Raw genomic sequence first — 25,966 nt, 5'->3', positions numbered from 1 at the left:
CAATAAGCAGTTCATTTGTCCATTATGTGCTGGGAAGTCATTGAGGTTGCTAGACTTCAATCTCCCCATTTAGAAATGGGTGAGAGGAGCATGTTTTATCACTTTTATGGCTTGAGACACACCTTTCACGATACCACTTCTAAATTCTACAGTGACCACCTGTCATTTTCTTTCCCTCACCTTCAGTTCCTAACACACACACACACACACACACACCATATTTGAATATCACACAACATACCCCATATGTGAAAATGAACAACCATATTAACCAACAGTGAGTTACTGCCACCTTTATGTTGAAGCCCAACGGAACTGAGATCCCCCAATTTCCTTTGATTGTCCTTTCTGCCATCACATTTAGAATAAACTAGGATCTACTGGTGAGGAGCACAACAAGAGAGAAGGAGCAGTGACAAAGGATTTTCAAATATTAGTTTTGCTAAAGGGCTGATTTGATTAGAGACAATGATTAGACTGAACTCTTGCCAGTAAAAGATAGCTTTCTGAGCCATATTTAGCCATTCTTTTAAATATTCAAGAAATCCCATTTTGCGTTATAAGGTGGTGCTTAGGATTAGCAAAACAATGGGTGGAAATGTGACTTGCTCAGAACAATTCTCTTTTGAGATTGCCAGCTCTGCTTTGACACTGGACTTCACATAACCATCCAAGCTCCATCTTGGAGGCCCCTTGAGGTTTACTTGTCTGCAGCTGTTTATTAGTTATTAGTTATAAACTGGTAACATGCCAGGCATATAGAAAAAATGGGGTTGCTTTCCTGATAATACATTAAAGCAAACTCTGTTAAATTCAAAGAAACAGGCATGAGAGTTATTTATTGTGGACTATTTCCTTTAAAATATTAAAGGAACAGGTGGGTTATGGATATTGAAAACTAATTGTGTGTGGGTGCATGTGTGCATGTGTGTGTGTGTGTGTGTGTGTGGGTGACTAGTTCTCCCATCATCTGCTGTTTTTCTCATCAGATACCTTCTTCCACTCCTCTTGACTTCAGTATCACCACACCTTTTCCCTGGGAACAGAAACATACACAGACCCATAAAATCTCACCATTTTTCACCCCCTGTCAAAACCTAAGCATCGTCTTTCCTGAGCTGAGTAACCATTTATGTGAGATGATTTATTAATGAGTTCTGTAATTTGGGAATAGCATTTGACTTTTTCCCCTTGGTTTATTTATTAATGGAAGTTGTTGAATTAGATAATATTTAAGCAGGGTCAGCACTCTATGTTTGCACAAAATGACAAATTTTGAAGTTACTCATTTTGATGTGCCATAAATAGTGTAGAAGTGGACCACTATGAGAGTGACAATTAAGGTACTGTGCCCAGACTAATTATGTCCCTTGGTCTGTCATCACTGTCATTGGTGGGCAGAGAACAGGTATTCAGTTTCTTTCATATATTCCTTTGGTCTTAAACTCTAGTTATCTAGAAATTTTATTAGCATAGACTCTTAACTGCAGACTGTATTAAATCTGAAAAATCTGATTGAGTCAACTTTTTGAGTAGTGGAGTAAGGATTGTTTTTCCAATGGTTTTAATCTATGAATCTGGATTTTGCATGTACTATCATTAGAACTGTCATAGGATTAAAAATATACATATCTTTTTCTTCTAACAATATTGCAGAGGGTGATGGGTGACGGTGATTTTGAAACTTGCCCAAAGTCATAGAGCTGCTAAGTGTAAGGCCCAGCTTTGGCCTCTAAGCCTATGATGTTGACACTTTCTGAAGCCTTCTATGACTGCATCATGGAAGGTTTCACTCTTTTTCTCCGTATTCCCATGGTATTTTATTCTTACTGCTAGGACAGCATTTCTGGTATTACATTGAGTTTTGCATACTAAGCTCCTAGTTTGATGCCTGAGACATAGTACTTACTCAAAAAATAGTTTGTCAATTGATTATTTGAAAAAAAAAAGTATACAGACACATGCGTATCTACCTACTCCCAGGGGGCTATAAGCTTCTTAAAGAATGAAGTGAATTGCGTATGTTGTTATCTCTAGGTCTTCCAGCAGCATCTGTCGCTTGATTGATTCTCAACAAATATTGGTTAAATTGAATTAGATTCTTACCCAATGTAGTTCAGGGTTGTTTGCCTCTCATCATACTTATCACATTCTTTCTTTTACTTCTATGTCCTTTCTACTAGTTCTCCTTTTCCTTCCTCTTCTTCTCTATCTTCCTTTTCCTTTTTCTACTTGTTGACTTTTAATGATTTATATAATTTCTTTCCCATGGCTCTTCTATTTCCTTGTTATCCCAAGGGTCTGGTGAAAATGTCTGTAGACAAATCTCATGGTAGCAAGTTATAAAGTTGCTGTGAGGTGAGATAAGCTAAGCTTTAATGCCAAACTCACCCATTTTACATATGTTATGTATAGTGTTACTTAGGCAGCAAGGGGGTATAATGGCTTACAAACTTGATCTCAAGGGATGAGGACCAAGGTTGACTTCTAAATGCCTTTTGATGTTTGATTCCTGGCGGAGAAAGCAAAATTCACAGGAAGCATTCAAAACACCATATGCTGTTTATTAGTGACTCAACATTAATGTCCATGACTAAGGTACAAACATTCCAAAGTCCAGGTCAACTTTAGACTCATTTTGTATGAATAAGCCTCATGGACTGTTCTGGCTATTTTTTTAACTAATGAGATTGTATTTGATTATGCCTAAAAGCCCAATTATTGTTTTATTGGGAATAAAGGAGACTGAAATGTTTATGAAGAGTTCTGCCCCATCATTAAGCAACTGAATATAGTGCCACGGCATAACTCTTAAGCTTGCAGTAAATTTGAAACTATAAAAATTGCATAGTGCAACATTCCTCTCAGTTTGTCTAGGCTCTTCTTCAGTACTTAAAACCAGAATTTTTCTTTCTCTCTCTCATGGGCTCAGTCAGTTCGCCTGGAGGCATTAATTTACCGTTTTCCAAATTATAAATCTACATGGAGTTCTGTCTCACTTATCTTTAGCTTATCTGTTCTTTTTCCCCATTCTCTTCTTCCTTGGACTGCTCTGCCAAGTATGCAAAAACGTTCTATTCATCTCAGCAGACTCTCTTATTACTAGGTCCCAGCTTCTGCTTCTCTCTCCTTAAACATTCAGCTCCGTTTCATAGCTGTATCAATTTAGTAGCTGTCTAAAACTCTATGCTAGAGGAATCTTCCTGGGAAGAAAAAGCATATAGGCTGCACAGTAATTCCAAAAATAATAAGCATCATAATTTTACATAATTTTTTATTGCAATGGCTTATATATTATATAAGATCACTAACTGGAATCGACTTTCAGTTCTTCCTGTCTTCTCTAATTCATCACATACAATAGAGCTAGAGTGATTACCTCACTCACTCGCTGGATTCTAATAGTGGACTTACTACAACATGGGAAGACTTTGGATTCGATTATTCATTAAATATACATCAAGATTCTAACTACTTACTAGATGAGATCTATGTAATTAATGACTGACTTAAGTCACAAACTCCCTTACCCATTTTCAAATCTTTTGGAAACATTTAACAGAAATTTCTTTGTATAAAAGTGAAGAATGATTTGGAAGGGACCTCAGGAATAATTTAGTCTTAGCTCTTTGCTTTACTGATAAGAGCCTGAGTGGAAAAAAATTTATATAAAGTTATCTAGCGGCTGAGGAGCAGAGGCTATAGTTGTTCTCAATGTTTGTTGTGAATTAGAGTCGTCTATAAAGCTTAAAAAATGCTCTGGAGTCCCACCCCAGAGAATTTGATTTAGTTCACTCGAGGTGGGCCTGGACATTGACATTTAAAAGATCTTTGTGTGTGAATTGAATTCTAATGGGCAGTAGCCTAAGGGTTCAGAGTTTAGGACTGGAAGGCAGAAAGATCTAACTTATCCTATCTAAGCCTCATTTCACGCATCTTTAAATTGGGATACTCTGATATCTACCTGAAAGCTTTAGAGTGGTAGTTGAACCACTTAATGCACTGCAGGGCTAATCACAGGGGCTAACACACTGGCTTTGCAATTGTTTACAGTTATAAGACCCAGTGCCTAGATCTCTCAACTCTTAGGCTAGTGCATTTTTATGTTGCTTCCACAATTCTTTCTGATCCTTTCCTTTCTAACCCAATGGTCCTCTGCTTCCTTCTCTCCTTGTGAATTCCTTGACTTCATTTCCTGTGATTTGGGAACTGTAGAACCAAAAATGGGACAGGACTTTTCTTGTGCACAGTGTAGGCCCACTTTAGTTTTCTACAGATGCTGGTCAGAATCTTGTACTCAGGCCTACTTCTTCTAGTTCCCAGCACTCGGAGATATTCTTGCATGCTTTCACATGGCTAATTCCACTTCTGGTGATGATATCTTACAAGTCTTTTTGCATGCCCCTTTGCTCTCCTTCTTAGACTAGACTAGGTTCTTATCCTATGTGTTCTTGTCACTCTGGAATATGCTCTATTACTATGCAGTACCCTCTGGAGTGATATAATACTATCATTTATATTGTTGCTGATTTGATTGTCTCTCTCTCTCTCATAAAATATGTTCTAGGACAGGGCCGGTGTAGATTCTGCTCACCACTGGGTTCTTGAAGACTAGTACAATGATGATCACATAGGAGATACACAGCCAATATTTGAAAAACGTGAAAAGAAGTTGTAAAATGCTAGGAATTGTGTTTTATCTTTTTTTATTTTTATTGGTAGCAATCAGCTGGAAAAAAAAAAATGAGTGGAAGCTCTTGAACAACCAGCCTTTGGACCCACAAACAGAGAAGTCCCCATTATTATAGAAATGTTTGACTAAAATGTGCCATAGGGATAGGGAACTGGTGTACAGGAGATGTACAGAGTAAAACAGACTTTAATTTTGTTTTTACTATTATAATAGCTGGCTCTAGTCTGTGTCACTAAGGAATATTTAGAATTTGTCTTTTGCTGTGCATTTCTAAGGGAATCAGAAACAACAGGTAGAAAAGTGATTAGGTAAAGAGTTGTTATTCTTAACTTACTAACATAAATGAAGTCCAAATGCTGTAGAGTTAAGTCATATAACTTGAAAAGGGATTTTGAAATTAGTCTTTTGTTTCTGGAGAAACAGAAGTATTTGCCATTTACCAATCTCAAATTCTAATTCATAAGGGGCAAATGAACAGATAACACTCTGTTTTCCTTTATTAAAACTTTGAGAAGGAAATTGAAATATGATGAATTTGAAAATAAAATAGACCCAGAGAAAAAGTGAAAATGGATAAAAATATTTTAATGAATTATAAGGGAAATTATTACAGTAATAATCTCACTGGGATTAAAAGAAAAGTTCTTATATATTAATAAAAAGTTATATTAGAACACCTTGAAGTGATGAAATGTCTGTGGTATAGTCTCATTAAGGTGGAGCCGGAAATCTCTGTGTATATGCCTTTTCTGTTTTCAAAAATATTTGTGTTTTATTTATCTTTGTTTATTTATCTTTAGGCTACTGTTGTGAACTAAGAGTAAACTTTATTTTTTAACACTTGATGTGTACTGAATTTTCTTTTGACCTAGTGAAGAAATGGAGGGGAAAATGTGCTTAATTTTGTTGGCAAAATCTTTTTGCTATGAAAATATGCATATACTAGAAGCTAGAGAAGAGTTGGAGCTTTGAGTTCTATTTCTTACTCTACCAGGATTTCACTAGGTTTAGACTTAACTTTCATCTCCCTTGACTGCTTTTAAGATGTGCAAAATTACTTTGAAGACATTCGATGAAAATAAGACTCCCTAGAAGATACATCTAAAAGTAGAAGACCATGATATTTAACAACTTAGTAACCCAGCATTGGATAATATTAACCAATTGGGACAGGCTAGGTTATGTTGCAGTAAAAAGCAACCCTCAAATATCACTCACTTAAAACAAAGGTTTATAGCTATACACTCAGAGTTGACTGTGGTCTTTGTTCCTGCATTGTTGTCCTTTCTTGGTGACTCAGCCTCTCCTCTGAAACACTGCCATTTATTGTGGGAGAGGCACTAGAGCTTGTGACAATATGCTAGGTGTCTCTTAAAGCTTCTGATTAGAAATGACATTCATAACATCCGTTCACTGGCCAAAGAAAAGCCACATGGCCACACTTGAGTTCATCAGGATGATGAAGTAACATTCTAATAGTAATTGAAAGGAGTATGGAAATAAATATTTGTTAATAGTCCTCAGACCTCAGGTACCCATGAAAGTCATCCGCTCTCAATTCCGAATCTACTATCAAATGTAATTATTAAAATATATTTATTAGCCTTTGTTCTGCGTTAACCTGGAAGGCCTAGATTTACAGAAGTGTTTATTTTATAAGGCTTGCTTGCTCAACCAGCATGTGGTGCTTTGCCAGACCCTGTCTCCAGGGCAGTGATTACCCCTCTTGATGGTGCGTGCAATCCTAGAAGTATGGACAGAGTAGGACTGTCAACCAGAAAATCCAGGCAAGAAATGAGCCAGCAGAATTGGTGGATGGATATCCTAAGCCAGCTTAGTCGTGATGAAGAGATGAATTCAATTGGTGGAAGAGAATTGGACATTTTATAAATAAAGACTCAAATTGACTGGATGTAATTTCTAATTATGAAAAGCCACAAAAATCTCAGACAGGAAAAGAGAAGTCAGATTTATTAAAGACTGCCCTAAATGGGAGTTTACTATTTCTCTTCAAAACTGACATTGTCCCTCCCAATTCACCGGTCCTCATGCCACTGTACATCCTTCCCCCTCCCCGCTCATTCTTCAGCAGTTTGCAACCAGTAATCCTGCTTCTATTTTTAGGGTTTTAAATCCTGGCTTCAAAGGTACTCAGGCAGTAGACTGAGAAGACTGTAGGAGTGTGGAGGATTAGCCTCAGGCGGCTGTGTGACAAAGCCGTCTCTTCACTCCACATGAAGTGAAGGAGGCTGAGACGTATAATTCATTTCACATACATTTCTCTTCTCGACCCTCTGTGACTATAAAGGGCGGATCGCTAAGTCCTTCTTCCCCACTCCCACCCTCCCATCCCCAACGCCTGCATTCTATCAGTTGTTTTGATTTCTGCCCTTGGTAAGTAGAGAGCCACTACTGAGCGCTAGTGATCCTGACATGGTCCACTCCAAGCACTTGCATTGCTGGAACTTTGCTTATGCTGCATCATAACCCAGCCTCACCCGGTGATGCATCAGCCATACAGCACTGTACCCACACCTAGTGGATGAGGGAGTAATTTGCACATCCTTTAGTACCTTGGGAAACATCCTCAATTTCTTGACACAGCACAGAGAAATGACTCAGAAGAGACACTTTTACTTTATCAGCATACTTCAAAGACCTAACTATAGTTCTCTGGCTTTCTGCTTTGAGTGTCCAAATGCAAGACACTGTGCCTTGACTGACTGAAAGGCAAGCCCTATCTTGGGTGCAGAATTTGCTGTTTATCTGATTTAAATTCATATCAATCCTCTGCTGGGATTTCTTCTCTTCCTGGGCACTGATTTGGCAAGGAGGACAGCGGGGCTTCAATATGCCCTGTCTAAGGGGACTCTGGATTATGTACCTAGACTGAGTAATATTGAATCCTTCCATATTTAATTTCTTTAAAGGAGCAAATTAACCAGTATACCAACCTTTTTTGACCCTAAAATTTAATCAGGGGAACAGAGTGGAACACATTTTCTTGGTCTCAGCTAGTGATGGCAGAAAAGATAAATTAATTAGTAAACAAATAATCTAAAATTAAGATAATCATGAAAACAAGCAGTCAAACTGTTTAATATGGATAACATGGCTTATTTGTAATTGAGAGGAACTTAAAGCTTAAATACTCTAAACCTTAATTGGTCAATCACACACTTTTCACAGTGTGATAAAGGTATGTTTAGCCATCTTCATCTCTTACTAGCTTATAAATTCACAAGGGTACAAATTTTATTAGTGTTTTTATACTAAGTATTATCATTGTGTCATCCTTAATAAATGTTTGATGAGGAAACATTTCCTCCAAAAATACTCTTCTAGGGAAGACACACAGTACTGAATATACTCTTAGTCTTAGTCTTCAGCTTATATCCCATGTGAAAATGCATATTTTAAAGACACCTAATTAGGACTTCCATTCTATCAGTTACATCACTAAAGTTCAGACATCATGACCATAAGGTTCTCTCTCCCTCCATATACATTTTTTTCAGGAAAAAATCCTATCTACATTGAAAGTTAAGTCTAAAATAAAAATATGATCATAGTAAAATCCTACACAAAATTTTAGTATGATTAGAAATATTCCTATACTCTGACAAATAGCCTGCTCATTGAAATGACATATGACAATAAAAACAGCTAACACTTATGGAATGCTTCTGATGAATTAGGTACGATTCCATATTTTAACTTATTAATCTTCATAACATTTTTATTATATAGTTACTACAATATCCTTCTTTACAAACTAAAGCAAAGTCTGGTTACTTTGACTACGGTCACGGCTGGTGATTGGCAGTTCAGAAATTAAAAGCCAGCAGGGTGAATTCTTATATGCTAACATTGTTCTACCTCTTCATTACCACATTCTAGAACAATCAAATAAACAGATAAATCTTTGACACTCATTAAACGTCAGTCACTTTTGATTTCCCTCATTAACATTTGAATTTAGATTTTTTTTTTAATGTCTTTTTGCCAGATTCTTTTTTTTTTTTTTTCTTTTTTATGGCTACAAATGGAAGTTCCCTGGCCAGGGACTGAATGTGAGCTGCAGCTGAAATCTACGCCACCACAGCTGTAGCAAGACTGAATTCTTAATCCACTGCACTGTGTTGGGAATCAAAGCCACACTATCACAGAGACAATCCTGGATCCTTAACCCACTGTGCCACAGTGGGAAATCCCGAATTTAGATTGTTGAGGATTAAGATTCTGAAATGTTAAGTTTGCGCTTAAAACAAGAATGTATAAAATACAAGTTATCTTTTTGCCTTTCTGAGGCAGAGCTCAGTGTAAGTGACATTGGGTAATTTTTTTGTGGACATGGAGGGCCTCGAACATCATTTTACTGTGAAAATGTCTTTGCAGACCACCAACATGGCAAGGAAAATTCCTGATATATAGGTAGAGACATTCGAAGTTGATGATATCCAGTTCAAAATGATTCCTTGAGGGTTCCTATTGTGGTGCAATGGAAACAAATCCGACTAGTATCCATGAGGATGTGGGCTCCTACCCTGGCCTCGCTTGGTGGTTGGGGATCTGGCATCGCCACAAGCCGAGGTGTAGGTCACAGACTTGACTCAGATCCTGCACGGCTATGGCTGTGGTGTAGGCCAGCAGCTGCAGCTCAAATTTGACCCCTAGCCTGGGAACTTCCATATGCCTCGAAGGTGGTCCTAAAAAGCAAAACAATAAAAATAATTAAAAAAAAAAAATGACTCCTTGGTTTGTATCTTGACTTTACTAGTAATTCCAGTGCAAGTTTCCTCAATTTTTTGAGCGCAAGGGCTCAATTTTCATGACTGAAATATTTTAGGGCATATTACATATGATAGACAATAACTGAGCTTTCAAATTATCTGTACATTAAAAGACACAAAAGCACATAATATATGCAATTTCTAGAAAAGTTAAATATTAATTTATGGAGATCAAAATGATTATGGAGTCAAAAAACTGATTTTATGGGGACTCCAGAGAGAAAGCTAGAAGAACTAGGGTACTGTGATCAAGGTTAGGTGATTTCAATGCAGGCATAGGCTAGGCTGCTGCTGATTTCCAGAGTGGCCACTGGAGAATGTGGTTAGGTTACAGAAAAATCACTGAAAAGAAACAGGGATGGACTGAGGTCTTGTGGGGTCTGGAGGTTACACCATTGAGGGATGATCCTCTTTAAAAAACAGAAAACAAATTACAAATACAAATGGCAAAGTGGATCCTAAGGTCTTGGACAGGACATATGCAAATGACAGGTGACCCCGAAGCTTCAACTTTATTAGTTCAATATAAATACACCCCTGGAGATCAAGAGCTTGGAAATGAGGCCCTGAGGATGTCAGAGTCATCTGTGATGACTCCAGGCCTTGAAGTAGAAAGGCCGCCTGAGAGCCATGTGCCAAAGCCTTCTGTGAACGAGCAGGAATGAGGGAATGTGAGATCTCTAGACGGAAAGAACAAGGAGGGGAAAGAGGACAGTAAGAGCTAATGTTTATTTTTTGCTTAGTATGCGTCAGAGACCACGCTAAACACTTTATTTAATCTTCATAATCTATAATGTGAAGATGCTTTTATTGTACATATCAGAAACAAGTAAGGAATGAGTTTTGTAACCAGTCCACGGCTACACAGGTAGGAAAATGATGAGCCTTCTGGGTTCTCTCCTTAACAACCCTGCACATCGACCATAATAACAACTGAATGGACAAGCCAAGAAGAATACTGACTCTGAAGGAAGGGGACTAAACTTTTGTAGATTGCAATGGCAAGCAAGAGGAAAGTTATCTTAAAATAGGTCAGAGTAAAAGTAAGAGTAATTTCCTTAGTCTACTCTGATGTTCACACCCCTTCACAGCACAGATCATAACTTATTTGTCTGTCTATTCATTCATTCATTCATTTTGGCATTGCACAAAGTTGTTTTTTACCTGCTTTGTTTTGGGAGTGAAAAGCTAAAGAGTCACCTTAGATGTCTTTGGATGGGTTAGTAATTTCTGAGGCACTGGAAAATCTCATTTTCCCAAGACAGAAATGTAGAGAGAAGTAGATTTTCCCTAGAATGTAAATATTGTATCTACAATCAATAAAGATAGGCAGGCAGGTCTATTGTTGGGGAAGTGGATAATGATTTTCTGCCTTCTGTGTTTTGAGGGGATCCTGAGATGGGGAGATTATTTTGCATCATCCAAGTGGGCCATAAATGCTATCACAGGTATTTTTCTAAGAGGGATCCAGAGGGAGATTTCTCTCTTTCTCTTTCTCCGCTCCCCGCCACACGCGTGCACACACACACACACACACACACACACACACACACACGAGGAAGAGACAATATGACCCCAGAAGCAGATGTTGGAGTAAAACAGCCACAAGCTAAAATATTGGCAGCCACCAGAAGCTGGAAAAAACGAGACATGGATTCTCCCTTAGAGATTCTGTGATTTCTGTGCAATGAAATTGGCTTCAGACTTCTGGCCTCCAGAACTGTGAGAAAATAAGGTTCTTTTGTTTTCAGCCACCAAGTTTGTGGTAATTGGTTATAGCATCCGCGGGAAATTAATACATCCTTTCTATGAGAGTCATTCTGTCAGGTATCCACAGTGGCCGGTTTAGAGACCTGGATCTGTGAGGGTTTGTCTTATCTATCATTCTAATAGAACTACTTGTCAATAGCCTTAACTGTCCAGTTCATAGGGCTACTTGTCCAAAGTTGTCCTGTGGGGCCACAACAAAAAAAAGCGTGAGTAGAAGTAAAATCAATCAGACCCCTTGCTGTGACTGCTTGGCTTTGGAAACTGGGCCAGGCCGTCTTGACTGTAACTGTGTGATCGTGGGAACATTACCTAATCCTTCTACGCTTCTTCAGATCACACAAACAACTGAGGAGGATATGGAACCAATTCGGCTTTTTCCTGCTATACGATGCTGGTTTTCTAGTGCCCTTTTTGTCAATACAACAGGTGAAAGCTTATGTTGGTTAATCGGAACTAAAAGGTACACGATGTATTTGCACTTCAAGTTTATAGAGACCTTCCTAAGTGTTCCATTTGTAATTCTAATTTTGGCTCAAGTGGTGAAAACAATTTCCTCAAAAAGATTATTTACATGTTGGGGGTTGAATAGTACTATGATTTTTTTGCTTAGTGCCTTGCCCTGCTTTTCATTTTCCATTACTAAGGAAATATAGATGCTCTGTTTCTTTCTTAAATTTCTCCGTTAGTCAAAGAAGTGTGTTCAAATAACTCCCTTCGCTAACAATTAACATCAACTGTGACTCAGCATCATCCAAGTGGGCCATAAATGCTATCACAGGTATTTTTCTAAGAGGGATCCAGAGGGAGACTTCTCTCTTTCTCTTTCTCTGCCCCCTCCCCCACCACACACACACACACACACACACACACACACACACACACACACACACGAGGAAGAGACACTGGCTTCCTGTTTTAACTTGTCCTCTCTGTCCCTCAACCAAATACTCTTTCTGGAGGTCACTTAGTGTCCTTTTAATTATTTCTGTTCCCATTAATGCTATGGAGTAGAAACATACTGATCTGTCTAGTGGGCATTTTGGTTTATGTACATTTGGGAATATATTTGGATAAAATAAGATACTGGCTGAGACTCAAGGTAAACATTTTGCTGATGCTGGAACCTCAGAACCAAAAAAGTTTATACTCCCTGGTTTCCCTAGGGAGTGGGGATTCAGAAAACCACAGAAAATAGCTATTCTTAGAAACTTCGCTGCCAGGCAAATGCCATAGGGTGAGGTGAGGGCCCAGAGAAGCTAGTTTCTCCTCCCATCGTTAAAGGGTGAGCTTGTTCTGACTGGAACTGCTTGGTCAGGTTTTAGAATCCTCAAGGCTGACTGAGAGGGTGAAGGGGAGGTTGGGCAAGGAGGAAAATGACCGGAATGACTCTGGGAATTCAATCCCAGAAGAGCTGCCTGGTTTAGGTCTCCTCTGGAACACAGTTGGCTTCCTGGAAGCTGTCTCTGCATCTGATGCTTGGTTCTTCTTCTTGTGTACCCTTTTCTACCAGGAAATACAGAGACCAGCTGAAGACTCTATTTGTCCTGGAGTTTCTGCCTGAAACAGTCTCTGCTGGTTGGGGATTAATGACAGTTCTTTATCTCAGTTAACTCAGGAGCTGGGATAAAAGCTGAAGTGTTACAATTTAATGAAATATGTATGAATATATTACTGAAAATATTAAGGAAGTATGGTGTAATTCTCAGTAAGTACAAAGACAAGTTTCCTTTAGAGCCCAGGGTGATTCAATGGTCATTTTCATTGTCTTTGGCCTGTCTCAGAGGCATTTACATACAGATTTATGTTCTGATGAGGAAAAACTATAATTTATTAGGCTGCTATATTTGCTATTTGATGGTCACACTAAAAGTCTCATGTTCATACATGTCATGAGGAAAGGGGATGAAGGCAAAAATCGTGATTTTTTTTTTTTTTTTTGTCTTTTTGCCTTTTCTAGGGCTGCTCCCGTGGCATATGGAGGTTCCCAGGCTAGAGGTCTAATCGGAGCTGTAGCCGCCAGCCTACACCAGAGCCACAGCAACCTGGGATCTGAGCCGCGTCTGCGACCTACACCACAGCTCATGGCAACACAGGATCCTCAACCCACTGAGCAAGGCCAGGGACCGAACCCGCAATCTCATGGTTCCTAGTCAGATTCGTTAACCACTGTGCCACAACGGGAACTCCGTGATTGTTAAATGTACTATTTCTGACAACCTAGAGTGGAACAAAAAGGTCTAGTACCTAAGTTCAAATCTCCATTGGAATGGAATTGCTATTAAAGGGCAACAGATTGCTTGAGAATGGACAATGACTTCCCAGGCAGAGGAGTAAGTTGTAGATAGTGAATTGCCTACCACTGAAAAACTTCTCCAACATATTAGGTGTAGATAGGTTAGCATTTCATACCCAATATGCAGCTTCACACACACACACACACACACACACACACACACAGCAAATACACATTACCACATTACCCTTAGCCATTTATTTTTGAATTACCACATCCCAAATCCAGTATCTGATGCTTTAGAAATGTTTAGATTACACCATAAAATAATCTCACTTGATATATATTTAAAATGTTTCTTTTAGGGAGTTCCCGTCAGGGCGCAGTGGTTAACGAATCAGACTAGGAACCATGAGGTTGCGGGTTCGGTCCCTGCCCTTGCTCGGTGGGTTAATGATCTGGCATTGCCACGAGCTGTGGTGTAGGTTGCAGATGCGGCTCGGATCCAGCGTTGCTGTGGCTCTGGCGTAGGCCGGTGGCTGCAGCTCCGATTCAACCCCTAGCCTGGGAACCTCCATATGCCGCAGGAGCGGCCCAAGAAATAGCAAAAAAAAAAAAAAGACAAAAAAAAAAAGTTTCTTTTAATGTACTCTACTGTTTGGAGTTTTCCTTGATTCCTTTCCAAAGTGGACAAGTTTTCAAAGGCCTTGGTGTATAGCTGCAGTGGATGGGAACATGCCTAAGTGTTTTTAGATAAAAAGGGATTGGACTGGGAGGATGAAAAGGAAGAGAGATCATTAAAGAAGCTACCTAGTTAGCCATGGAAGGTCAAAAAATTTGGTCCAGAAAAAATAAGTTAAAAGCCAAGCTGAGTGGAACCTTATAGCAAAAGGAACCATAACCATGCATCTCAAGGTCAGTAACACAAGTGGGAAGAAGACAAGGAATGGCTGAATGGATTTGTTTTAAATAATGAGTATAATTTGGAGTTCCCATCATAGCGCAGTGGAAACGAATCTGAGACTAGGAACCATGAGGTTGTGGGTTTGATTCCTGGCCTTGCTCAGTGGGCTAAGGATCTGGTGTTGCCATGACCTGTGGCATAGGTCACAGACGCGGCTCAGATCCCGAATTGCTGGGCTGTGGCGTAGGCTGGAAGCTGTAGCTCCAATTGGACCCCTAGCCTGGGAACTTCCATATGCCACGGGTATGGCCCTAAAAAGAAGAAAAATAAAAATAAATAAATAAATAAATAAATAATGAGTATAATTAAATAGTAATGGTAGAATGGATAAGGATGGAAAAATGAATGAGATAATATATTATATGTATCAATGTGCTGCCGGGAGGCATTATGGAATATTTAATGTTGTGTGTGAGCTTTCTGGGATAGAATACTAAAAGCATGTGGTATTACAACAAGTCAGAAGTACAAATGAAGGGGAATTAAAAGGAATCATTGTGTCCATCAGTTTCTCTTTGAAGTACAGAAACTATGATCAGGTTTATGACAGGAGAGGGCATCTCTGCTAACTGCACCAGTCTTGTGACTCTGCGACGTCACATATTAGATGGGGAAATCTAAAATAAAAAGAGTAGCATCACTAGACACACACTCTCCTTTCCAGAGAATTCCTGAAACAAGGTGGCACAAACTGCTCAGTAGAAGTGAAAGATGGGAAGATGGGGCCCTTGGTTGGTGACATTTTTTTTTTTTTTTTATATAGAGGGGAAATTCTTAAGTGGTTGCACATAGATAACCTTCAGGATGTGAAGTGATTTATGGGAGCTACATATATATCTACTAGTAGCCAGGGCCTGGGGAAATACTACTGTCAAATTCATCTCAAGCCACCCACAATTACCTGAAGCCCTTTCCTGCTTAATATCAGGAAGGAGTTACCTAGGGCCCCTGACGATCCATAATCCCTAATCCGGGTCCTGAGAGACTCCCTGAGACAGGGAAACAGGAATTCTGCTAATTTCAAATCTGATAGTTTTAATAGACAAAGGGAGATGCATATAAGTAGAAGCCTGAGAAAAGCTAAAGACTGGCAGGACAGATGCAGAGCTAGGAATATGCTTGACCTCTTTCCCCACCCATATGGCCTGGCTGCTGTTTTAATCACTACTTGACTTGACTAAATGGTAGAAAGCAATTACGGTAAGTGCTCGATGTAATCACTTTGCATCCACACACAGACCCCCGGGGCTTTTCTTACGTATTTCATCACGCAAAGTATCCACAGTTCCCTGCCTTGCAGAAATATATGTTTCCTGCAAGGATATGTAGATGGTTTTATAGCTCAGTTTCTGGATGGTTAAATTCACTTCTGTTGCTCCATATTTCTTCCGTTGGCTTTTAAAAACGGGGATGGCCAGCTCAAGTTTTTCATGCTATAGGAAGTTTGTTTTGTCCATTTGGGAAATCAGGACTACATCTTTATGGACTACAAGTTATGGGGAACTCATTTGCTCCAACTCTCATTCTTATGGTCTCATTTCAGTGATTGTAAAAAATCATCATCATCATCCAGACTTTTACTGTGCTGATGTTCAGTGGCTGCACTTTTGCCCAGCTCCAGACTGTGCAAATTCACACAACTGCCCTAAAGGACAGAATAACTGATGACTCAGTATAAACCTATCGCCACTCCTAGAAAATTTAATCATTCACGAATGCATTCCTTATTCAAATTTAGTAGCATTTTATAGGGAGGAGATCAGCTTATTATCTGAGAAAAGATTCATGCCACATTTTGTTTAAAAATCTGTTTCATTATTTTACGGTCACACTTCAGTAGGCCAGGCTATATAATAGTTTCTTCTTGGCTCTTGAAATGACTTCTTTGCTTCTGCTTTATAGAAAATTCAGAATGAATTATTCACAGATCCCTGGGAGTATTATGAAAAAAATGGTCCTATTCTTGAGTAAAGCTGGTGTCACCTTCTTAGTCACACCTGCAGGAAGAGCATATGCTCATTCTTTTCCCAGAAATGCTTTTCTCAACCTACTCTTCTCAAAGATTCATCCAGTCAAAATTTCTCATTCTTGGGTTTCAACTGACGTATCCGGAGGAGTTCCCTCTCTCCTTCTCATACCCAGTACTAAGTCACATGATCCTATTTTATTCTATAGAGTTCTGGGTTATTCCTCCCCATCTCGTTTACCATTCGGTATTGTAATCATCTGATTACTTATTTGCACTTTATTTATAAGTTACAGGAGAAGAGTTTCCATTTAATCTTTATCCTCCAAACTAATGCTTAAAAATAAATATAAGTGGTCTAAGGAAATCTGGAACAAGTAATAGGTATCATTAAAAAATTACTATATGCCAGTTACTGTTTTAGATGTTTCACATTAATTGAGTCATTTCAACCTTATAGTTAACTCCATCATTTTACAGATGGGGGAAACTAAAGCACTATGAAATTTTCTAATGTGTCTAAAGTCTCCTAGCTAGTAAATGCATAGAGCAAGATCAGGCTGTCAAAGGAAAGGGCACAGAGTAGAAAAAAAGCAGCAGGTGTGCATTACATATTCAATAGAACACAAACGGATTATTCAAATTATCTTAATTAAGACTTGGAGATCCTGAAAGGTATGTCTATATGAAATGCTCATAATACATTCTACTGCAAAAACTAAAGATTTGAATTGGTATTTGGAATTTTATGCATTATCACACTTACATATTAAGTTCTTCATATTTCCCCATGCAAATAAAGCCAATCAACCAAACTATTTTCTTCCCAGTTCAGCCTTAAATCAGCAATTATAAAAACCTTTAAATGTTAGAATATGTTATTTTTTGAGAAGTGATATGACATGTCCTAGATTTTAAAAGTAGATGCTGGAAAGAACTAAATGAATTTTTGAAGAAAAAATCCACAAATAGTACATAAACATTAAGAAAGACGAGAAAGGGGCACAGACATCTGATGAGAATCAGATCTGTACTACTGCCACCTAGTGACTTGAGTCAACTATCTGCCCCCCACAGTCCCTACCCCCGCCCCCCCCCGCCCCCACCGCAACACACACTCAGAGAAACATATTCATTAGAATAAACGTTTGCTGTGGCTTTTTTCCCTCTAAATATCGTAGTAACAAATTGTTCCTGTAGTATTTTAAGGCTACCCACCCATATATATATATATTTTTAATAATAATAAATAAGACAGATGGGTAGAATTGGGATAGAGAAAAGGGGAAAAAACAGAAGAAATCAATAGAAGACAGACACACCAGAACAGTCTGTAAATGAGATGGAGAGAAGTAAAGAGCAGATCAAAAGCAGTGGAAATTAAAAATGATGCATAATAAAAGAAAATAGAAAATTGATACAAAGATAAGACAGCATGAAGAAAAACATTTAAACAAGAAATTGAAGACAATAAACTTTGAACTATTTGTGAACTAGTGAAACCACCAAACATAAAAGGACAGAGGTAAAACACTGGTAGAGATAAAGAATCGCAATTTTAAAAAGCAGATGAACTAAGAGATCAGTCTTGGAATAGTGGGGTCAAGTGTTTTTTAATAATAAAATCAGAGTGCTATATTATTTTATGTAGGATAATCAAGGGAAAATAAGGTTGGAATTTTTTTTATATTTAATATAATTGGGAATATCCAGTATCCTAGATGTGCAACTCATTTCTCTCTTCTCATTTTTTTCCTCCTATGTAATACCAATGGTCTTTTTCAATATTTCTTTGTTTCTTCATTAAAACAGTTTGAATTATCTCTGCTGCCTTGAGATGCTTTTGGCTTTGTACCTGGAATTGTGTGGATGTAGTGTGTCCCAAACTGAATATTTGTTTAGAAATTTTCAGTATTGCAGCATTCTTTGTGACCATATTGAGAAGCAACACGTAGGGATGTATATTAAGGTTATTACTGATATACAGGTATCCTCATAGTTCAAACTAGAGTTCCAAGATATAAAACAATAATAAAAGTAGAAACAGCAATAACAACACCTAACATGTATCTTATTTCATGTTTCTTTAAGTTGAATATGGTTTACTTACAATATTACATTAGTTTCAGATATATAACACAATGATTCGAATATTTTTAGATTATACGCCATATAAAGTTATTACAAAATATTGGCTATATTCCCTATGTTGTGCATTATATCCTTGTAACTTATTCACTTTATACCTAGTAGTCCGTACTCTTAATCTTCTTTACTCGTTTTGTCTCCCCCTTCTTTCCTCTCCTCGCTGGTAACCACCAGTTTATTTCTGTATCTGTGAGTTGGTTTCTGTTTAGTTATACTCATTCATTTGTTTTATTTTATAGGTTCCATATATAAGTGAAAACATATAATATTTGTCTTTTTCTGACTTATTACACCAGGCGTAATACCCTTCAGATCTATCCCTCTTCTGGCAAATGGCAAAATTTCATTTTCTATGGCTGAGTAATATTCCAATATATACAACATCTTTATCCATTTCTTTTTTTTTAAAAGCACTTCAACATACAGGATCATCTTTTGTTGTCTAAACAGTGGTTTTTGGAAACTAGGGTGGTGTTATCAACCCATTTGATAGATATGGCGTTTGAGCTCTGGTACGTGTATGAACTTCCTCAAGGCTGTTAGTGAATACCTTGCTATCTGACTCCAATTCTGGCAAACATCTTTTCACCAGCAATCTTCCTATTCTCTTTGAGAGAAGGAAGGGCTACTTTTCCAAAGTTTAGCAATGGGAGTGAAAAGTTTGAAGACAGCATGGACAAAGCTTGGAAGTTGATACTACCTCCCTTCTTAATGGGAATTCCTTCAGAGAGGGACTGTTTGCTTTTCCCTAAGTGACTTCACACATTTAAACATTTTCTGGTCAGGTTGTAAAGTAATGTGTTGAGAAGTCCTTACCTTAAAGGCTTTCCAAATTCTTCTATGGCTTCTTCGTCCATTTCCAGATTCCATTATGTATTGCCATGCAGAGAGCATTACTTCCTTTGCTGATATACATGAATGCACCTATAAATTTTTGAAAAATTAAGAACTTCAATCCTTTTAAATGCTTCATCTGTTCAAAACACTTCACTAAGTCTTTGATGGGTATATAAAGATAGGCAGGATACTACCCTTGCTCTCAAGAAGCTTTCCATTTATAAGTATCATCAAGATTGGATTTGCACTTTGGAAAGACATCCAAGACATCATTTATCTATTCAATAAATAATTATCTAGTGTGAACTATGGGTCAGACACTATCTTGCTCTTGTAGGGTTTATACTTAGGAGGAATGTACCATGAATATTACTTTTGCTTTTATACTATGGCCATTGCCCATAATTGGCTATGGGTAATTCCAACTACTTATTAGATTTAACTTTCTTCTATTTAAGATAAAAGCACTCTTATAGAAAGCAGCCCCTTTGATTGTGTACATCTCTGTAACTTCTACATCTGAAATCTGGGACATTTACTTTCGGTTTTCAAAAAGCAGTATAGCTTGGCTTCTAACAATATGTTTTTAACCTAAACTGGAAAAAACTGACCTAGTTCATCAGATTTACCTAAGATGGAAGGAAACAGTGATATAAATTGTAGGAAAAATGTCTTGACAGTTCAACTTGATTTTCATGGACTCAATGGCTTTTAGAGCTGCAATATTTAGTCCACTGTTCAAAATCTATAGATCAGAAAATTGTTGGGTAGATGGAAGATATGGGGAGAGGCAAAGACACAAATTAGGAGGACTTTTCAGCAATCCAGGCAAGAGTAATTAACGGCTCACTCTAGAGGGCAGCTGTGATATTAACGAAGGAGATAAAAACAAGAGAGATTATGGAGGTAAAATCCGCAGTAATAAGAATTGGTTATGAGAAACAAAAAAGAAGACATGAGATTACTCTGAGTTTTTTTGAGCCAGGTGCCATTACCAGAAATTTGGCCACAGAATGAAAAGTTACTTGAAATTATAGGTAGATAGGAATAGCATTGCTGTAGGACTCTTCAACATCTTCAAAATAATAAAAATAAACCAAGAGGATTTCCTGAATGACTCTAAGCAGGGGTTGGGATTACAGGGCCAGGGACTCTGTTCTCTGCCCATCTGAGGCCCATAGACAAATGCTGATATGAGCTTTGGGGGGTTTTGGCTGAAGAGGAAGGAGATGCTGGTGAAAGTGCACTTGAAAAAGAGAAATGGAGGATGTGATGGGGTTTTTTATTCAGTCTTGTTCCTGGGCTAAGTCAGTTATTGAGAGGGTCAACTAAAGTCATAAATAAACAGAAGTAGGAAGAGGAGAGATAAAAACAAAAAAATATTCATTACAGCAGAAATATGGATTCAGTACATGTGAGACTGGCCCTGGGGACTCTCAGAATATTTGGGTGAGTAGAGGAGATCTTTTGAGAGATGGAGGTTTTTCATTAGTGGATGGGGACAGGAACTAGGAAATGTAAATTATTATTACTATTATAGCTTTTTTCTTTTTCTTTTCAACTGCGCCTGCAGCCTGTAGAAGTTCCTGGGCTAAGGATGGAATCTGTGCCATAGCAGCGACCCAAGATGCAGCACTGACAATGCTGGGCCCTTTACCTGCTGTGGCAAAGAGGAACTCCTCTTATTATTAATAAGTAGATGAGGCCTGGAGATATCTGAGTTATAGATAACAAGAGCCTCTTAAACTATTTCAATATACAATGTATCAGAATAGAGATATAAAAAAATGGATTCCCTGACTGATTGGATTGAGATATAACTTTATCTAAAGAAATAGGTTAATGAAAAAAGAGACTGACCATCATGGAAGCCTGGAAAGGGGTACAATAACTTCCAATTGTGCTTATAACATGAGAAAGTGTGCTAAATATTTTATACAATTATTTTATTAATACCTATAACAGTCCTCAAAGGTAGATAAGGATATTTCCTTTTTTTTCTTTTCAAACTCCAATCTCTTATTCCTAAGGACTGTGCAAGGAAGAAGAAGTCTAAGTCAACATATTTCAAGTATTGTGGCCCCATATTAAAATCATCCCTATTATGAAGAAGGATATATTAGCATACTTGGGCCTGGATACACTAAACAATGAATCATGACTATACCCTCTTGTTCTGATTCTGTGGTCATCTAGCAACTTTCTGAATGTAATTTGACTTCTCATGTCAGTCTCTTAGCCGTTGACTTGCTGATACAACTCTTTCATGTACTTATGGTGTTTGTATCTGTCTTTGAAAATCATTTGGTGTATGAAGATGGTAAAGAAGGGAGCTGATTCCTCCTGGGAGCACAAACCATGTGTAGTCTGTTTAAAAAATCAGGGAATACGGAGTTCCTGTTGTGGCTCAGCAGTTAATGACTCTGACCAGCATCCATGAGGACACAGGTTTGATCCCTGTGCTTGGTCAGTGGGTTAAGGATCTGGCACTGTCGTAAGCTGTGGTATACATCACAGACGCAGCTCAGATCCTGTGTTGCTGTGGCTGTGGCGTAGGCTGGCAGCTGCAGTTCTGATTTGACCCCTAGACTGGGAACCTCCATACGCTGTGGGTGCAGCCCTAAAAGCAAAAAAAAAAAAAAAAAAAAAAAAAAAAAATCAGGGAATACACTGCAGACCAAGGAAATGTCACTCCATGAAGACTTTGGGAAGTGAACTAAATGACATTTTTATTCAGTCATTCATTTGTCCATTCATTTGCTTTGTTATTCTGAATGACTACTATGTGAATCACTGGAGATACAGTGCAAATGACAGGACAGATATCTTTCTTGTCCTCAAGATCTAGTAGCTAGTAGGAAGCACAAACATTGAACAAATCATTGTACAGTTAAGACAAGTAAAACATTTACAATTGTGTGCCTTATGAATAATTTCAGGGAATAATGAAGGTGTGTAATAAGTGAGCATACCTGATGAGGGGAGTTAGAATTTCCTACTAAAATTCTCTGAATTGCATTTTGAATTGTGTTCTTAGATGTCACTAGATTTTTGGAGATGTCGTTTTTAATTGGTGGTAGAGTCAGTTAAAAATGACCGGCATGTGGTCTAAAATATGTTGCTGGAAGATGAAAGAGATAACTAGAAAATACTCTTGATTGGGAGTTACAGTTGTGGTGCAGTAACCACAACTGACTAGTATCTGACTAGTAACCATAAGGATGCAAGTTCAATTCCTGTCCTTGCTCAGTGGACTAAGGATCCAGCATTTCCAAGAGCTGTGGTGTAGGTTGCAGATGTGGCTTGGATCCCACATTGCTGTGGCTGTGGCTGTGGCCAGCAGCTATAGCTCTGATTAGACCCCTAGCCTGGGAACTTCAATATACTGTGGGTACAGCCCTAAAAAAAAAAAAAAAAAAAAAGTGTTGATTGGTAAAATGGTATGAGTGGATGAAAGCAGGTACCAAGAGGAAAAGACAACCCTTGGATACATATCTTAGAGGGTAGGAAGAAATTGAGCAATTGAGGAAAATAAAAGAGAAAAGTAAACAGAAAGGAAGTCGTGTAAGCAATAAGCATAGTTCCATATCAATAATCAAGGGTTGGGTAAGATTTAAAAGAGGCAGGAAAAAATGTCAGAATCAAAAGCTGTGGCAAACTATTGCCCTTGGAATGGATTTGCAATGAGATTCTGCTGTGTAGCATTGGGAACTATGTCTAGTCACTTATGGTGGAGCATGATAATGTGAGAAAATAGAATGTATACATGTATGTGTAACTGGGTCACCATGCTGTACAGTAGGAAAAAAAATAGTATTGGAGAAATAACGAAAAATTCTAAAAAAATTTAAAAAAATTTTTAAAAAAGCTATGGACAAATGAAATAGATTGAGGGTAGGAACTAAAGGTTATAGCAGAGACTGTTAATGAGCTATACAATATCATTCTGTCATGTTTTATAGATGAATGGATTCCTGATTCTTACTTGGAATTGTTCAGTTAAGGGATTATATATTCTGATCCTTTTTGCTTCTCGGTGTGATCATTTGACTAGATCTGACCAATGAAAGAAATTGTCAATGGAGCCTCTGGTAAGTATTCTTAAAGGAGAGGTAGCAGTACTTTCTTATCCTCTTGATTTACCTATTCGCTTGGGATGTTGGTATGATACTTAGAAGACAGCAATCATGTTGAGCCCTAGAAGCTGGAGGCCCTCTCATAGGCGGCCACATTTTAGGTGTTACAGGGAGCATGAAGAGGTCCTACGTCTCCTCCCTATTTTCCCCATTCTAAGTGAAGGAGTTAGTTTTAGATAGAAGAAAGGATAGAATCTTTGAGATGTAAGTAACGGTACAATACTGTGGAAGATAATGACAGCTATTCCTCCCATCTTCCTGACCAAATAATGGTAACACTTTCTGTCTTCTTTGATTTCAGGAAAGCTAATAAATATCATTTAAAAATAGATTTATTCTTTTTTTTCTTTTTATTTCCCCAATACATTATTTTTTTCCCTACTGTACAGCATGGTGACCCAGTTACACATACATGTATACATTCTTTTTCCTCACATTATCATGCTCCATCATAAGTGATGAGACATAGTTCCCCATGCTACACAGCAGGATCCCATTGCCAATCCATTCCAAAGGCAACAGTCTGCATGTATTAATCTCAAGCTTCCATCCATCCCACTCTCTCTCCCCTACCGGCAACCACAGTCTAATTCTTGTTCTGAAGTTTATTATTAAGTTTTTGAAAGTTAGGTTTCCACTTTTCTCATCTCATTTCTCCATAGTGTGTCTAGCAGAGGCCATATCAGATGGCATAAACTCATGTGTATTCCAAATGACCATGACTTCTGAGCCATAGTTGAACAGACCACATACAGACACTGACCCAAGTTGGTGCAATCTTAGTGACTCTTTCAGGTTCTGGGAACTGGGATTCAGAGATTCCTGTTACCTGAATGAGTGAACTTGGGAGGTGTAGGACAACTGTTCTGTACACATAGACAAGCAAAGACAACAGACCTGGAGACAGAAAATGATAAAGCAGCCATGCAGAAGAAAGACCACATGTTCCTTGCAATAAAGGCCGGGGGCGGGGATGGGGAGGAGACAGAGAGAGAGAGACAGATTGAGAGAGGAGGAGAGAGGGAGAGAGAATGATGAGAATGGGAAACTGGCAAAGTAACTGCTTTGCTTTTTGACAGCTTTTGTAATCTGGCTTCTTCAGGCCCTGAGAGCTTCCTGCACTTCCAGACTCCCGCTCTCAAGATATGTTGAAGAGTCTCCAACTTGCTCAACAAAAAAGATCTTTATCCAGGATAATTATCCCCTACCATTCCACAGAGATATTCCAAGGGAAAACAATAAGCCTACTTAACCCAATCTCAGAGTGCTCTGATTTTTGTTTTATAACATTTGATAGGGGTCCAGAGGAATGTTTAGAAGATTCTAGGAGAGACAGAGAGATGGAGGACTATGCAAATAGTTGACACTTGACCATGTGCCTGGGGCTAAAATTAGAGGTGATGATGGAAGTGGTGAGAATGGACAAGACGATCAATTCCTAATTTTTCTAAGCGCAAACTCCCAAATAATCAAAGCATTGTAAAAAGAAAAAACAAGATGGGTACATTCCTAACTTTCAAATAATTATACTCCAGGCAGAGAGAAGTAAAATACACATATGAACACTTAGGTTAAAACCCAGGGCAATTACAGAAGAGCTAAGGGAGTGTTGTAGATTATACGCATTATAAGATTCAAAGGAGATAGCTATTTAGTCCTGGCTTATTGTTTTCAGGTATTAAGGAGGTCAGTTTTGATTTGGGCTGGGGAGGACAAGCTGGCATTCATCATGGAAAGTGCAGCCGACCTGAGGTCAGCTTTTCCATTGAGTAGTTATGTGATCATGAGCATTCACTTCACATTTCCACCTGCACTGCAGTTTCCTCCTGTATAAAATGAAGGCTTTGTATTGAATTCATTAATTCTTTCAGAACATCCATTTTAAGTGTCTGCTATAATGCACAGAGCCAGGAATATTAAGTAAATAAAAGACCCAGTCCTTATTCTCAGGGAATTTACAGCTTAGGAGGGGAGATTTAAGTGCAAATAAACAACAGTGTTCTAAAAAGATAATCACTATGATGTAGCTATGAACAGAGAACTGTGGGAGGTGCCTCAGCTGCCTACAGGTAAAGAAACACTCCACTGAAACTGTGATTGGAAAACAGGAGTTGCTAGATGAATCAGGTTATGATGCAGCCTTCCAGAGTGGGGAAAATACCTATATCTTTGGTAACGTCTCTGGTGGCATTATTATTTTATATTTTTTTATCTCTGCCCTGTTTGGAAAAATAGGAAGGAAGTGAACAAATGTAGGGTGGGAGTATGGGTATGAGTTTATTAGAGAAGATGGAAGGAAGTTAACTTCTTGGACTTCTTCAAACTCCTAAGATGTACTCAAAGTGAATTCCATGAAGAAGAACACACAAGAATACACAAGAAACTGGTAATTAAAACTGTTGCCACCTCTAAATTTCTGTCAGGCA

At 38.3% G+C, this 25,966-nt stretch overlaps 1 long non-coding RNA gene across 2 annotated transcripts; it reads left to right on the top strand.

Annotated features, from left to right (window-relative positions):
• On the top strand, positions 1,268-24,797 carry LOC110260799. 2 transcript variants are annotated; one of them, XR_002344262.1, is made up of 3 exons: positions 1,268-1,343; positions 23,367-23,495; positions 24,620-24,797. It is a non-coding gene; the product is annotated as an uncharacterized LOC110260799 (long non-coding RNA). The 2 variants fall into 2 exon arrangements; XR_002344263.1 differs by having other exon boundaries at positions 1,282-1,408.

This window comes from Sus scrofa, chromosome 5 (assembly GCF_000003025.6).
Source record: "Sus scrofa isolate TJ Tabasco breed Duroc chromosome 5, Sscrofa11.1, whole genome shotgun sequence".
Taxonomy (NCBI): domain Eukaryota; kingdom Metazoa; phylum Chordata; class Mammalia; order Artiodactyla; family Suidae; genus Sus; species Sus scrofa.
The sequence above is the reverse complement of the archived record's forward strand: the minus strand, read 5'-3'. Positions and strand labels throughout refer to the sequence as shown.